Source organism: Colobus angolensis, unplaced genomic scaffold, assembly GCF_000951035.1.
Source record: "Colobus angolensis palliatus isolate OR3802 unplaced genomic scaffold, Cang.pa_1.0 Scaffold121, whole genome shotgun sequence".
In the NCBI taxonomy this organism is placed as follows: domain Eukaryota; kingdom Metazoa; phylum Chordata; class Mammalia; order Primates; family Cercopithecidae; genus Colobus; species Colobus angolensis.
Genome location: NW_012113253.1, coordinates 5,901,337 through 5,916,986, shown reverse-complemented (window position 1 = coordinate 5,916,986; position 15,650 = coordinate 5,901,337). Strand labels below are relative to the sequence as shown.

The following is a 15,650-nucleotide window of genomic DNA, read 5'->3' as shown; positions in this document are numbered from 1 at the left end:
CGCGGGAAAAGTTGGGAGGGGGAAAAAGTAGGGAGGGGGGGGGATGAAGAACCCGGAAGTGCACCATCTTGCCTCCGTTCGTCCAAACAGTATCCAGTGATGGACATTTCACCATCCACTTCATGATGAAAGGCATTTCCTATTGTATATCCAAAATTATCAATCACACTCCAAAAGGGTCACTCTTCAAATACAAAACTTAGGTGATGTTCAGACTGGCTAATAACTCAGTATTAGTTAGAGACTTTTTTCTTCTAAATTCTGTGAAGAATACAATGAAATTCGCAACTTTATTTACATGAGATCAGCTCAATTTAAAAGGGCGGTTGGAGACAGCATTAAGTGAGCACTTAGTCTGTACCAGGCACTGTAGCAGATGCTTTGTATAAATCATCTTATGGCTCTGTAAGGTAGACATTGTACTCATTTTATAAACAAGGAAACTGAGGACCAGAAAAGGGAAGTGATCTGCCCAAGGTGTCTCAAACAAGTACTAGGGCTGGGATTTAAACACATCTGCCTCCACATCCTGTACTAGTTCCACTACTCCATTCTGCTTCCAAGCCAGCGATTGTTAGTATCTTGAGTGTGTGCTTGAGATCTCACTAAGTCCTATTAATGAGCAAATGCTCTTCTTCATGGCATTTATAGTAAGACATTCTTATGGGCTGAATTGTATCTTCCAAAGAGATATGTTAAAGTCCTAACCCCTAGTACCTATAAATGTGTCCTTATTTGGAAAGAAAGTCTTGGTAGATGTAATCAATTAAGATGGGTCATACTGGATTAGGGAAGTCTGTCATTCAATGATTGGTGTCCTTATAAGAGGGAAATCTGGACACACAGACACACAGAGAGAAGAATGTCATAGGAAGATGGACACAGAGATTGGAGTGATGTGTCCACATGACAGGGAACACAAAGGATTTCTGGAAACCACCAGAAGCTAGGGAGATGCAAGAGAAGAGTCTCCCCTAGAGCCATTGGAGGGAACAGGGCCCAGCTGGCATCTTGATTACCAGAGAACTGTGCGGGAATACAATTCTGTGGTTTTATGCCACTCATTTTGTTCTAATTTGTTGCAGTAGCCCTGGAAAAATAACAGAGAAGTTAGCTCGGACTTCGGCCTGCCTTGGCTTTAGCAATAATGTATGTTTTGTTGAGTATAAAGTGAGGCCTGTGTCATATGATATGGGGGTGGTACAATGGTCAAATGGAGCTGAGAATGTGTCCAGTACTTCCTCCTGCCCCATCCAGGAAGACACTGAGAAGGGTGCGAGAGATAGATGGTGGCAGATGGAATGAGGGAGGCAGGACCACGTGTGGTGGGTGGCTTGTGTTAAAGAACTGAGCTGGGCCAGCAAGATGTGAATAAAGAACATGTGTTCTGATGGTGAGGCAAGAGCCCTCGTTACTTGATCTAAAGAACTGAACACCTCATTTTTTTTCCAGTTGTCCAAAATAAGGCCATAAAAGATAAACCAACTTGGACCTGTGTTTTGATTATGAGCATCTGTTAGGCTTGGACCAGCTAAAACCCATTGACTAGGGACTGACTCCAATTTTATATTTTATATAATGCCAAGGACATTGTTAGTAGGTTCATTAAAAGGTTCAGTTAACTGATGCAAATGCTTAGAAGCATTGGGGAGATAATTACTCAACATGTACACCCTGAAATGTATGAAATTATTAATAATACAAACCCAAGCCAAGACAATATTCTTGTTAAAAATGAAACTAAGTAGGAGATAATGGAAGTGAAAAGTATCTGAAGCTGTTTTTTTCATTACTTGGCTTACCTCATGGTGGAAGCACCCATTTCAAAATAGTTTCTGAATGTATGTATAATAAACATTTCAAAGACAATAATTGTAACAATAGTTATAACATTCTGTTAGACTAGTCACCTTCCAACAAAGCCAGTAAGCTGAAATAAATAAATCTTACCAAAGCTTCTGTCTTATCAAGGTGAACAACTCATTTCAGTTTACCTAGGAACATCCCAAGTTTAGCCCTAAAGGTCCTGCATCCCAGGAGCCTCCCCAGGCCTGGGGAGACCTGAACATTTGTCCCCCCGCCTCTAATAAAGAGTATGGTTGCATGAGCAGGCACTAAAGGGCAGGAAACTGATCCAAAGATCCAAAAGGTAAATTCAAAGAAGAATCTTATGGGGTAAATACTGGTCCAAGGGATGAGGCTAAAACAAGGCCAGCAGGCTGAAGAGCAAAGATGAGTTTTCAAGAGCACTCACATTGGCTTCTCATGACCACAGGGTTGGTTTCTTCCAAGGCCTCTCTCTTGACTGTGGTGGTCATCCTCTCCCTGTGTCTTCATGTTGTCTCCCCTGTGTGTATCTGTGTCCTAATCTCCTCTTCCAATAAGGACACCAGTATTGGATTAGGGCCCACCCGGATTGAGGCAGGAAAATAGGGTCTGGAGGCACGGAACCTAAGCCCATTTCATGCTGACTTCCTAGAACTGAATTGAAAGGAAAATCCTAACTTTCCAGCCTAAGTAACAAAAGGACCAGAGACTACTCCCTTTGCAAACCCCCATCTTTTCTGCACAGCAGATGGGAAATTGAAAGTACCTCCGATTGGTTGATTTTTGCAACCAATCAGATATTTGCATAGGAATGTGGCCTTTGGAACTTCACCTCAGCCTCTGGTTGGTTGCTTTCTGCAACCAATCAGACTGATGGTGGGCCACCACTTCATTTACATGAGGAGAGCACCAAGTGGCCAATGGGAAACCTCTAGAGGGTATTTGGACCCAAGAAGATTCTGTACCGGGACTCTTGAGCCCCTGTGGTGGGGCCCACTCCCACCCTGTAGAGTGTGCTTTGTTTTCAGTAAATCTCTGGTTTTGTTGCTTCATTCTTTCCCTGCTTTATTTGTGCATTTTGTCCAATTATTTGTTCAAAACGCCAAGAGCCTGGACACCATCCACTGGTAACAAGATGACCTCATTTTACCTTAATTACCTCCTTAAAGACCCTATCTTCAAATATAGTCACATTCTGTGGTACTGGGGGCCTAAGACTTCAACACATGAATTTTAAGGGGAAAGATACTAAACATAGTGGATGACTTCTGGGAAATACAATTACAGCCCTGAAAACATCAGCATCACCCAAAGTCATGTATGTTGGAGATTTAAGAAGACAGGCAGTTCCCGGATAGCTTACCTACATTTCATAGTATTCATACATTCATACGTTTCATACATTTCATTTTTAAAAAGTGAGACTAACAGTTAGGAACCCCAGGGGAACTAGCAGAGGAGGAAAAAAAAAAATAGTGAAAGACAAAGAATCAGTTCATTCATGGCATCTAATGTTCACACTGCACTTGATAGTCTGTGAGCATTTTCCACCTATTATTTCATGCATCTGCACAACAAGCCTGCGAGCCAGGGTCCTTACTCACAACCAAAGGCCCCCACACCCAGTTCCAACTACACAGGTGCTTAAGTGCATGGTGACCATATTATTTCTTGCTCTTGGCTTTGTGTTCTCTGTGGCTCATCATAAGATATTTATTCCAGATCCCTTCCCGGTGACACATGTAGACGCTGTTTCATCAGAAGTTGAGTGGGTTGTGAAGGCCAAGGCCAACAGTTCTGGATGCCTCCATGAAGCTGGATATCGCTTACTTGTTAGCATCCCTCTCTGGCAATCATCAATAACTTCTTTTCAAAAGTGCCTCCTTATACAAGACTCTCGTCAACTGATTTCATCATTTTTGGCACTGAAATCTTGGTCTTCGTGCTCCCTGCTCTGACAGCATCTGTCTGATAACTTGAGAAATCAGTTTCACCCCTGAAACTAAACAGGCCATTATTTCCTAATTTTAAATTATGACATGACAAGCCTTCACCCTATCTCTTTGTTTCTTGTTTCCTTGAACTCTCCCACCCTCACCAGCAGCCAACACAAATCACAACGCAATGCAAAGCCACAGAACACACCGTGAATCAGACAGTTTCAGAAGATGTCATTCACACAATGTGCACAGAACTTCCTGCACAGCCATCTCTGTGCCCCTGCGAAGCGCATGTGGTATGAGGCAGTAAAATAAGTATAGTCTGTGTTTGGGTATGACAGGTGGTGGGTGGGGCGTGAATACATCCAAGATATGCTTTAGGACGAAGTCAAAAGAGAACTGAGAGTGAGAAAGAAGACTGGAATGACCTCCAGTTGTCCATCCAGATCCCTGGAGACAGATCTTCACGTGCTAAATTAACTATGTCCCTTATCCTCTGGCTTCCAGATGGGCTGAGGTAATGGAAAGGACTGCAGAGGGTGGAGGGTGGGATGAGAGAGCAATTGGGGTATTTATCTTCCCCATTTCTTCCTCACCAGGCCCCAGTTTGACAATGGTGCATTCCTCTAACCCCAGGCTCATCTCCTGCCAGGCTTCCCTCTCCAGCTAATCCTTTCTCAGGTTATAGGAACTACTCCTCCCCGGCTTCTTTTGGCCTGAGGATTCTAACAGCTTCCCACGTTGCTGGGCCTGCAGGGCTTCATCATCGTTTGCTGGTTTCCCTTAACCTTGCTGACACCATAGAAATAATTCTTCAGTTAAACTCTCTTCAATCACTCCTTTATACGTTCATTTACTCAGCAACCATAATTGAGCAACTTTGGTAGGCCTTGTGTCACTCACCCTAAAAGAAACAAGGATGAATAAAACTAGTCTTTCCCCAAAGAGAGTTTTGAAGCATCTTTTTTCTTGTTCTGACATCAGACCCTGCCCTCCCTATGAGGAGGGAGGGCACCAGACCCTGGCCTTCCAAACACTTGGAATTTAACCAGCCACTCCTCAGTTTCTTGTACCATGATGGCCACATGAACAAGGCTTGGCCAATTATGATACTCATCCCCTGCCACACAGTGAGTGGCTCAGGGATGAGCATGTAACCCAACAATGACTTCATCTCTCACTGGTAATTTTGTGAGAGCTACTATAGAAGTTTTTTTCTTTTTTCTAAGCTTGTTAATTGTGAGGGTGATGGGTACCTGAAGCTGTTGATGGCCATGTTGGCATCCATATTGGAGAGAACCAACTGAGAATTCGGTCAACACAGAAGAAAGCAGACATGAGAGGTAGAATGTGTGAGAAAGACAGGCTCCTAACATTCTTTGTACACCTTGATTCAAGTGGATCTGAATTCCACCTCTGGAATTTTCAGTTATCCAAGCTATTTTGTTTATGTAATTTGAGTTAGATATCTGTCACTTGCAAACAAAACAGTCCTGAGTAGTAAAAATGGCCTCCTTTACTAATCCATGCTATACCAATCGTCCAAGGCACCAAAGACTTGTCAAGGGAAAGAATTCCTTCACATAGTCACTAACAGTATCTTTTGAGAATGGGGAGCAGGTAGAAAAGAACATTCCAAAGTACAACACACTTTGATGAGACAAGAATGTTAGATCTTAACTTTAGGGATTTCCCCTATATGTCTTGAAATTGAAATGTATTTATTTTAACATAAGTAAACAGGAAGAGCCAAGTCCTTATCAAGAGATAATATGCCCATATCAAGATACACAACTGATCCTTGAATCTTGACATCAAGATTTTGTTCACATAATAATAAAGTTGAATTTCCATGTGCTTCTGTCAGATAGTGACATTTAGGTTGATGTTGCCATTACTTAAAAAAACAAATCAGAAATAGCAATCTCTCAGCCGGGCATGGTGGCTCACACCTGTAATCCCAGCATTTTCGGAGGCCAAGGCGGGTAGATTGCCTGAGGTCAGGAGTTTGAGACCAGCCTGGCCAACATGGTGAAACTCCAACTCTACTAAAATTACCAAAAATTACCAAAAAACAAACCCTATCTCTACTAAAATTACCAAAAAAAATTATGAAAGTGGTGCACGCTTGTAATCCCAGCTACTTGGGAGGCTGAGGCAGGAGAATCACTTGAACCTGGGAGACAGACTTTGCAGTGAGCTGAGATCGTGCCACTGCACTCCAGCCTGGACAACAGAGCAAGACAGAGCAAGACTCTTGTCTCCAAAAAAAAAGAAAAGAAAAAGAAATCGCAGTCTCTGAAAACAAAGAGCAAAAACTGTATTTTGTCCTTTCCATTTAATACTCACTGAAAAATCTGAAAAATAGTCACACTTTTCCTAGCTTAATGCAACGTGAAAATTTGGAAATAAAACCCAAATTATTTTCATATTCCTCACTTATCAACACTTACAACAAAAGGCCTCTTTAGCATATATAGCACACAAACCAAGAAGAACAAGTTTTGTTCGGATCAAAACAATCAAATATATTGCAAGTTTCTTCCTCAAATAGGAGCTTTTCATAACTAAATTCAAGGAGGAATAAATCACAAAATATTATATCCAGATACTTTTATGAATGTGACATTAAATCTTGAAAATCCCACAGCAACTACTTTGAACAATTTTAAAGAATCCAAGTCATTTTCATGAGACATCTTGAAGAATGTTTTTCAATGCTTCCTCAAAAGTTAATTATTTAAGCTGAAGTCCTGGAGTGTATAGGCTTTGGGGCACCAGTGAGAGAAATAAAAGCTGGAGTTACAAGAGCAGAGCTGGGAAATGGTTGAGAAAATCGTCAAGAAACGTAAAAGCTTGAGGGACTCAGAGAGTTTACACACATGTTCACAGCAGCATTGTTCACATTAGCCAATAGGTGGAAGGAACCCAAACGTTCGTCAACAGATGAGTGGATAAACAAAATATGGTATATACACACAGCGAGACATTATTGAGCCTTAAAGAGGAAGGAAATTCTGACACATGCTACAGCATGAGTGAACCTTGAGGACATTATGGTAAGTGAAATAAGCCAGTCATAGAAGGACAAATATTATATGATTTCATTTACATGAGGTGCCTAGAGTACTCAGATTAATAGAGCAGAATGGTGGTCACCAGAGGCTGTGGGGAGGAGGAAGTGGGGAGTTGTTGTTTGAAGCATACAGAGTTTGAGTTGGGGGAGGTGAAGTTCTGGAGATGGATGGTGGTGATGGTTGCACAATAATGTCAATGTACTTAATGCCACTGAACTGTACACTTAAAAATGGTTAAAATGGTAAATTTTATGTTATGTATATTTTATACCATGACCAGCAACAAAAACCCTCAAAAATGCTTAAAGGAACAGGTAGACATGTGGGCACGTGAAACCAGTCAGGATGTGTGACAGACAGAAGGGTGGGGATTCCGGGGACCCGTATGCATGCGTCCTCTCTAAAGAGAACACGCATCACTCAGCTCTCCGATTGCTGCCAGGCAGGAAATGGACCCAGTATTATATATGGATATTATGATTTTTCAGGAGAAGCCTGAAATCTGCATTTTTATAAAACATCCTCTATTTTTTTAAGTTAGCAACAAATTTTTAGAAGTTTTTAAAAAACTACAAGTCAAATTAAGGGTGTCTGCAAGCCTCTAGCTGACACCTGATTTAGTGGTGAATTAGCAGCATTCTATATACGAAGGCTGCACTGGATCCAGGGCAGAAAGCCGAGTCCTAACAGTATTAGCTTGTGCGGGGAATTATTTCCAGAGTGTGTTGCTGGCCTATGCATTCACAAAGGAAGGCCTAGGAATATATCACAACCATAACCTTATCTTCAGAAGCTTTGAACAAGTGGAAATGGGGTATTTTATGCGTGTGTTTTGTTTTGCTTTTTTGTGGCTAAAATGAGAGCTTTTGGAATTCTTGTATCTGTAAGAACAGGCTGTTCATTTATTGACCAGTGTAATAGATTCCCACATTAGTCTCAGACTAGAAATGAATGCCCCTTTGAAGAAAGGGTAGAATAATAAAGATGTGAGCAGCATTTATCCAAATTACATGAAGAGCAACTTAGCAGTATTAACACCTCTCACTCTTACAAATGGGGCTGTGTGGGAGCCTGAATTTTAAAACAAATCAATGTTTTAATTTTCTATCTTACGGAGTTGAAGCTGGGGATGGGAGAATGACTTCTAAATAATTAAGCATCTTATAACAAACTAACATGAATTGTAACTAAGTAAATGCAACTCTGAAACAGAACTCATAGCTCTGAAAACTCATCCTCTATTCTTCAAAATAATCGATTTTATTTGTCGTGTTTTTCTTATTATTGCTATGCTATAAATGAAGCAACTAATGTCTTTTGAGTAAGAATGTGATGTAATTCATTGATTGCTAGGCAATAATATTCAATTCATTTTAACAAATGTATATTGAGCACCTTTTCAATGCTCAGAATTGTGATGGGCACAGTAGGTAATACAAAAAAAATTGTGTCCGTCCTCCTGTCACAATTAACACTCCACCCAACAACACAGCTTACATTTCAAATAGGGCAACAAGGAAAGCAAACGTAAAGCAGTTAGCGCACAGACCAAGGCAGAAACTACCCTGTAGCTCCCCTTGAGTTCCACGGGGAGGAAACATTTTGTGCCGCAATACCCCTAACTCTTGCTGGGGGTACCCGTGTTAGGGCACATGTGTCAGAGCTGGCAGGGACACCAGAGGACATGGAGCAGTCTTCCACCTTCAGATTTGATATTGATTGCATAGATGAGGTATCTGAGGCTCAGTTAAGGGATTTTTCCAAAGGCACCTAGCAAGTGGAAAAAGGGTCCAGAACCCGGAGCCCAGCTTCCGAGGTGTGGCCCCCCAGCCCCACTCCACTGCCCATTGCCTCAACAGCAGCAAGTACTCTTCCTCCACTGCAGAAGCACTTCCTGAGCTCCTCCTTCTGCACACCAGGCTCTGCCCAATCCCACCGGATGTCTGGGGTGCAGTTCGTCGCATTTATGAAAGTTTAATGGCAAGATGAAGGGAGAGGCCGGGCGCGGTGGCTCAAGCCTGTAATCCCAGCACTTTGGGAGGTCGAGACGGGTGGATCACGAGGTCAGGAGATCGAGACCATCCTGGCTAACACGGTGAAACCCCGTCTCTACTAAAAAATACAAAAAACTAGCCGGGCGAGGTGGCGGGCGCCTGTAGTCCCAGCTACTTGGGAGGCTGAGGCAGGATAATGGTGTAAGCTCAGGAGGCGGAGCTTGCAGTGAGCTGAGATCCGGCCACTGCACTCCAGCCTGGGCGACAGAGCCAGACTCAGTCTCAAAAAAAAAAAAAAAAAAAAAGATGAAGGGAGAAGAGAAAGAGAGAGGTGGGTGAGCTCTTGGTTTCCAGCTGGGCCTCACAATTCTTGTGCCTCTCAGGGGTCACTACAGGTCCAAGGCCTGGTCCTCAGCTCTGCACACACAGGAATTTGATTTTATCAGTTCACTTGGGGGTGATGAGACCCTAGGGGACCAACCCATGCCAACTAAATGCTCGAGGCACTGATTGATAAACCAGAAGGCCACTTTAGTATGCTGGGAAACATATTGTCAGGTGGATCTGGATATGCTTCTCTTGGGCTTTGAAGTCCTTTTGGGGAAACCAGATGAGTAAGGGGACACTCTGGAAAATACAGACTCAGAGGAAAGGAACTTCGGTGGACTCAGCTCCACGCCAACCTCCCAGCTGTCCCTGTGCCTTCCCTCCCCTCTACTATCCTTGCCAAAGATTGCCACGTCTCTTCTCCCTAAACACACTCTACCCCATTCTCTGCCTGTTCAAATCATATTAATAGTTAACACCTATTGAGTGATTGAGTGCTTGCTTACTACGGGATGGGCACAGTTCTAATAGTTTTATATATTTCCCTAACACCCAATTCTCTCTTAAACAAGAGAATAATGACAGTCCATACCGCACAGTGTTAGGGAAATTATATAAAACTATTAGAAAGAAAGGCTCAGAAGGGTAAGTAACTTGCCCATAGTGAAGCAGCTAGCAAGACACCACCAGGATTCAAACCCGGGCACTCAGACCCTAGAGCCCATTTTGGTTGTTTTTCTTTTCTTTTCTTTTCTTTTTTTTTTTTTTTTGAGACAGGGTCTCACTATGTCACTCAGCCTGGAGGGCAGTGGTGCAATCACAGCTTACTGCAGCCTTGACCTCCTGGGCTCAAGCAATCCTCCCACCTCAGCCTCTGGAGTAGCTGGGAGACACTCTGACCCCCTCAATGCCTATCTCACTGTTGTTTGCAATTGAAAAACCTCAAAACAGCATGTAAAGAAATAACAACTGTTAAATATGAAAGTCAACATTACATGAAAATCAACAGAAGAGAAACATTTTGGCATATGAGGGGACTTTTTTAATCCCTTAAATACAAATTTTTAAATAAGTGAAAAGGCAACTGCCTGAAAATTTTGATCGGCAAAATAAGCTGATAATTTGTTCCAATGGACATCTGGGATCATTGTAGCAGGTAGAATAAGCAAAGAGATATGGCAGTTCTGTTAGTACAAAATTATATTTACAAACACACACACACACACACGCATGCAAACACATACACACAAACTGCTACTGAACATCTGAGGTCACGTAGACTCAAACCATATCTGCAAGTGTGAAGACTTACTGGTTTAACCTCCACACGACTTCAAGTACCTGATTATATACTTAGTTCCTGATTATGTAGTTAAAAACCAAGCAATTATTTCCCAGTGAGTATTAAGATCATTGATATATAAACTGGGCATTTTAATCATTAGCTAAATAAACTGAGTTTTAAATCCCAGGCACTGTGAAGGTTTACACAAAGCCTGTATGTAATTTACCAGTCATTTTAATGCCAGAACAGCTTAGATTTCAAATAGGGGGCAACTAGCAAGAGCCCTTCAAGTCTTATCCTTCTACTTGATCAAAAAGTAAAGACAGAACCATCCTGTGATTGGCTTTTTCAAAAAGTTGCAAATCTTAATACAATGTTATTTGACTAAATATCATCATCTTTCAGAATTATAACCTAAAAAACCACAGAGGATGTAGGCCTACCCCTGCACTTTGGATTTCCTAGGTCTTTAAATTTGTCACATAAGAATCAGCCTGTGGTCCAGTCTGCTTTTCCTGGGCCCCAAAACCTTTATTACAGCTGTCCAGTTATTTGTAATAGACCTGAAAATGTTCAATAGTGATGTGGGTTGTTTTTGCATGGACAGTATCCCTTCCCATTTCTTGTGGTACTAACATGTCCATTGTCACGGGAGACCACGCTCCCCCATTCCCAGTCCATGTGCTTTAATGCATGTGTGGGGAGTGGAAGGAGATTTAACCCCTTTCCAGGGATGGACAATGACCCAGGCCTGACCAATCAGCTTGGCTGCCATGTTTGGTTGAGCGATAGGCATGAAACCAATTCAGGGCAATGAGAATCAAACCTGGAAACTTTGCTGTAACTATAGGGAAAGAGAAGCTTTCTGCTGGGATTGTTCAGTGAACAGATAAGCCCGGAGCTTCTGATGGTATCTCGACATCATGTAGAGAGGACGTGCCTGAGGATAAAATCAATCCAGAGGAACACAGAGCCCAGAGATAGATTTCTGATAATATTGCTTGAGACCTTGATCCAGGCAAACCTTTGCCTTTATAATTACATGAACCAATTAATTTGATTTTTTTTGTAAGCCCCTTTGAATCAGGTTTCTAACATTTGTAACCTAAGGAGATGTAGACTATATAGATACAGATATATATAGATTCTTTTAAGTGGAAACTTTGTAAAGATAACAAAAAATGTTTATCAAAGCATAAAATGAGTTTGTACCAGAGATGTTAACTTCTTGCTATGAACTACTTCCCATTCCGTGTGCACTGCCTTTCCCACAATCCCCTGCTCAGGGAAATGGCCACTAATGAAACTAAGATAAACAGCAACACGAAGGCAGGTAACTATTTTGCTGCCCGGGCTCCAACAGCTTGTGTTGCCCGACTCAGTGGGCTGGACTTATAAATTTATACCAGGAGATGCTGAGGGAAATTGAAGTCTCATGGTACAGCCTTATGGGTTTGGTTGACCTTCAAGCACCATACGTAAGATAAAGAAACAAGATAGGAGAGAAGAGGAGGGGCTAGTTGAGCAGAGACCACATGACCTCTGAGAAAGAAAATGGCTCCATTCCTGATTTTCCAGTCCCTTGTTTTGAACGCCATGAGGCCCAGCTGTACTTTGATTCACTGTCATGGAATCTTTTCCAGGAACAGATCTAGAATAGTGGTTAGCAATCATGGCTCCAGAGTGACCTCCTGCGTGCGACTCACTTCACCCACTTCCCACACAGCTGCCTTAGAGAACATCCTCTATGCCTGCTCCTCCACAGTAAAACGGGAATAATAACACACTACCTCCCAAGATGGGCGAGAAGATTCCATGAGATAATATACTCCGAACAGTGTCTGGCACATAGAGGTCTGAATCAATGAGAGTAGTAGTCATTGCTACAAGAACCCCGTTACTCAAATTAGTTTGAGTGACATCCTAGTCCTTTACCACCATGATGGCCCTTTTTTTTTTTTTTTTTTTTTGAGACAGTGTCTCACTCAAGTGCAGTGGCGTGATCTCGGCTTACTGCAACTTCTGCCTCCCAGGTTCAAGCAATTCTCCTGCCTCAGCCTCCCAAGTATCTGGAATTACAGGTGTGCACCGCCATGCCCAGCTAATTTTTTTGGTATTTTTAGTAGAGATGGGGTTTCACCATGTTGGCCAGGCTGGTCTCAAACTCCTGACCTCATGTGATCCTCCAGCCTCAGCCTCCCAAAGTGCTGGGATTACAGGCGTGAGCCACCACACCCAGCAGAACAACAATTTTCTAAATGGTTATGTATAAATATATCTTTACACAATACATATAAAACTATTATCATATATTGATATACCTACGGCTATGGGTAGCACAGGAAAGTGTCTCGGATGTGTGGACACATCCCTGTTCTCATCCTTATCCTGCACTGTGCCCTGATCCTCTAGGGTCCTGCACTGAACCTTCAGGGCTGGTTAATTTCATACACCAGGGCTGACATGCCAGCCTCTAAGACTTCTCTCTTTATCTGCAACTGCTAGAAGCTTAGCCTCCTCTTCCATTGCAGTCTATAGCTCTAGCTATTTCTGCAGCTCCTTGTTCTTGTAGGGGAGGTGTCCTGTGTGTAATGCATGCACTCTGCAAAAAAATGCAGAGGCCATGGAATTAGGAGAGTTTCTATAGACCATTCTGTCTTTCGGTATGTAGACAACAGCTGAGTCCAACCCACAAGCCTTCTCTCATGACTCAAACCACTGTCCTATGACGCTTCCTGTGTCAAGTGGGCCCACCCCTTCTGAGGTTGGAAAGAAAATTCACCTGAGGCTGGAGCGTTTTGATTTTTCTACTGCTTTGTCCCCGTCTGTGAAAACCACACAAGTTAAGTTCACAGACTTTGTCCCTTTCCAAGTAAGTACTATTTAATCATTCTGAACTGCTGATGTATGCTTTCCAGCCCTTTAAAAAAAAATTGATTTTACTAAAGAACAATGATATAAATCAACTTTCAAAGAAACTTTTTATTTTAGAAAATTATTTATCCACAGCCTAAATATATGTGTGTATATATTATACATATATATGTATGTATACACACACACACACACACACACACACACACAGAAATATTCTTCAAATCTGTTCCACAAAATGCATTATGAATAAGAGGCACACAAGGGTCCTCAAAAGGAACAAAAGTTGGATTTCTTAATGACAAAAGTAAGAATCTTTAACAATGGCCCTGGTACATTTTGTTTTGCATTCTTTTCTAAAAGGCGATAATCAAGGAATTAAATCTATACTCCCCAAGGCCTTTCTCCCACCCTTCTGGTAAAATCAAGGTATGAACTTTTTAGGACAATTGCTACTCTAAAAATCAAAGAACCAAAGTATTCTTACAGCTACAGAAGAGGGCTAAGGAAAGAAGGGCTGAGCTCATTCAGCACACTCCAAAGTCCCAAGCAAAGGGACATTCTCATGTGGGAATAAGCCACTTTTGGACTTTAGAGACGGTCCCTTGAGTCATAAGCTGATTTTGTCCTAAGTTTCTTTCTAACCTGAAATGTTTAGAATTTAGAATGTATTCTCCTCTAACAGCAACATTATAAGTACTGATTTATGTCACCCTAAAGAAAGTGTTCCTGAGAAGTCACATAGTTTTGTCTTGAGGGCCCCGTCACAACTGGTGTCCTTTTTTATGGAAATGCATTTAGAGTTCCAAATAAGACATAGCGTCTCAGTGCCTCTGACCCTACAGGACTGTCACCAATGCCAAGACACCAGTGGTGGCCAAGGCCTGCGTCCTTCCCCTCACCCCACCCACGCTGACCTGCAGAGGGAAATCTCAACAGGCAAGAGTAGGGGCAGGAGAGGCTCTTCCTGCCCCTGCTCCTGGTCCCCACTTGGCCGCCAGCAGAGAAGGCAAAAAGCAGGAACTAGAGGCCAGCAAGGTACAGGATGGGGGAGGGAAGGAGACTTGGCTGAGACTTGGGCAGGCAAGCTCCCCCGCCTCAGCTGGGGACTGCCTGTGCTCTTAGCTTTCATTTCCACTGTGGGTTGCTAAGTGCTATACATAATGCAAAAGTAAATAGTTACACAGCGCAGTTTGGCATACACAAAAACACACATCAATCAACCAATGGGGGAAAAATACTCTCAAAGTTTCTAGGTTTATTTTTAGATCCTGGTTGACCAATCGAGTAACCTAAATGCCCAAAGGAAGAGAAGTTGGAGCCGAAAAGTGTAGTTATTTAGAGACAGAGGACACTGACACCGAAGATCTCTAAGACCATCTGAGCTTATAAAATATGCATCAGTCAAGTCCTTGGGTGTTTTAAATGCCTCATACTTCTCTGAATAGGAAACAGCCTGCAATGCACTCGTGAGACTTGCTGGACAGAAAACATCCTCCGTCATTGCAATCAAGGCAGCAGAGTAGATGCAACACAAAATATTGATATCCTTTTGTAAAGGTCTAAGGACAACAGCAGGAGCTAAAACAATACTAAAGTAGTAAATTCTTCAAGGAGAGGAAAAGTGATTTTTTCACCTTGTATTTCCCACATCTGGCATAGTGCCGTGGACAGAGCAGGTTCCCAATAAATGTTTGTCCAATAGGAATAATAATAATAATGCTCCTGGAAGAGCCATCAGTTCTAGGCAGCCTTTTTGAGATTCTCCTCATAGTGGTCAAAATAGCCAACTAAGATTAAAGTTTCAAACACAAATGTATCACTAAGAAAGGGAACCAGAAGGACAACCACAAAAACAGACAGAAGTATATAAAAAAATGAACTATTGGATGGGAAAGCAGGAACAACCGTGCGTGAATCATGGAGACTGGCTCAGCCTCATCCCCTGTAAAATAAGATCGTATTTGTGGCCCTCCTACATCACAGCAATGCAGGAGCAATGAATGTGAAATCGTTAGCAGAAGCACTCTGAGCTTCTCAGACCTCACACTCCCATGGCATCCTGATATTCAAGTTCAAGGCAAAGATGTGGGGCCTGAGAAATCAGGTTATTCTCAGTGTAACCACCTAATTCCAGGTAAATGCAAATTCTTCCCTGCCTTAGAAAAATACTCTCCTGATTATGGTACCACTAGTTTATAGCTGAAAAAAAAATGGACACATAAAAGGGATAACTTACCTTATGGAAATGAAAGGATTTTTTTTTTTTTTCTAAGCCTCATTCTATAAAGGGTGATGGGACAATTCATTAGTAAGTTAAAGGAGA

The 15,650-nt window shown here is 42.2% G+C and overlaps 1 protein-coding gene across 2 annotated transcripts in view; it reads right to left on the bottom strand.

Moving 5' to 3' along the window:
• NCALD (neurocalcin delta) overlaps positions 1-15,650 on the bottom strand; it is a 472,522-nt gene that overhangs the window by 441,918 nt on the left and 14,954 nt on the right. Inside the window, exon 1 of one of the 2 annotated variants that reach the window (XM_011931444.1) lies at positions 14,242-14,342. The exons of the other annotated variant lie outside the window; for it this stretch is intronic. The gene's annotated coding sequence lies outside the window, so the exon portion shown is untranslated. Of the gene's footprint in view, positions 1-14,241; positions 14,343-15,650 lie in introns of those variants that run through there. 2 annotated transcript variants of the gene reach the window in all.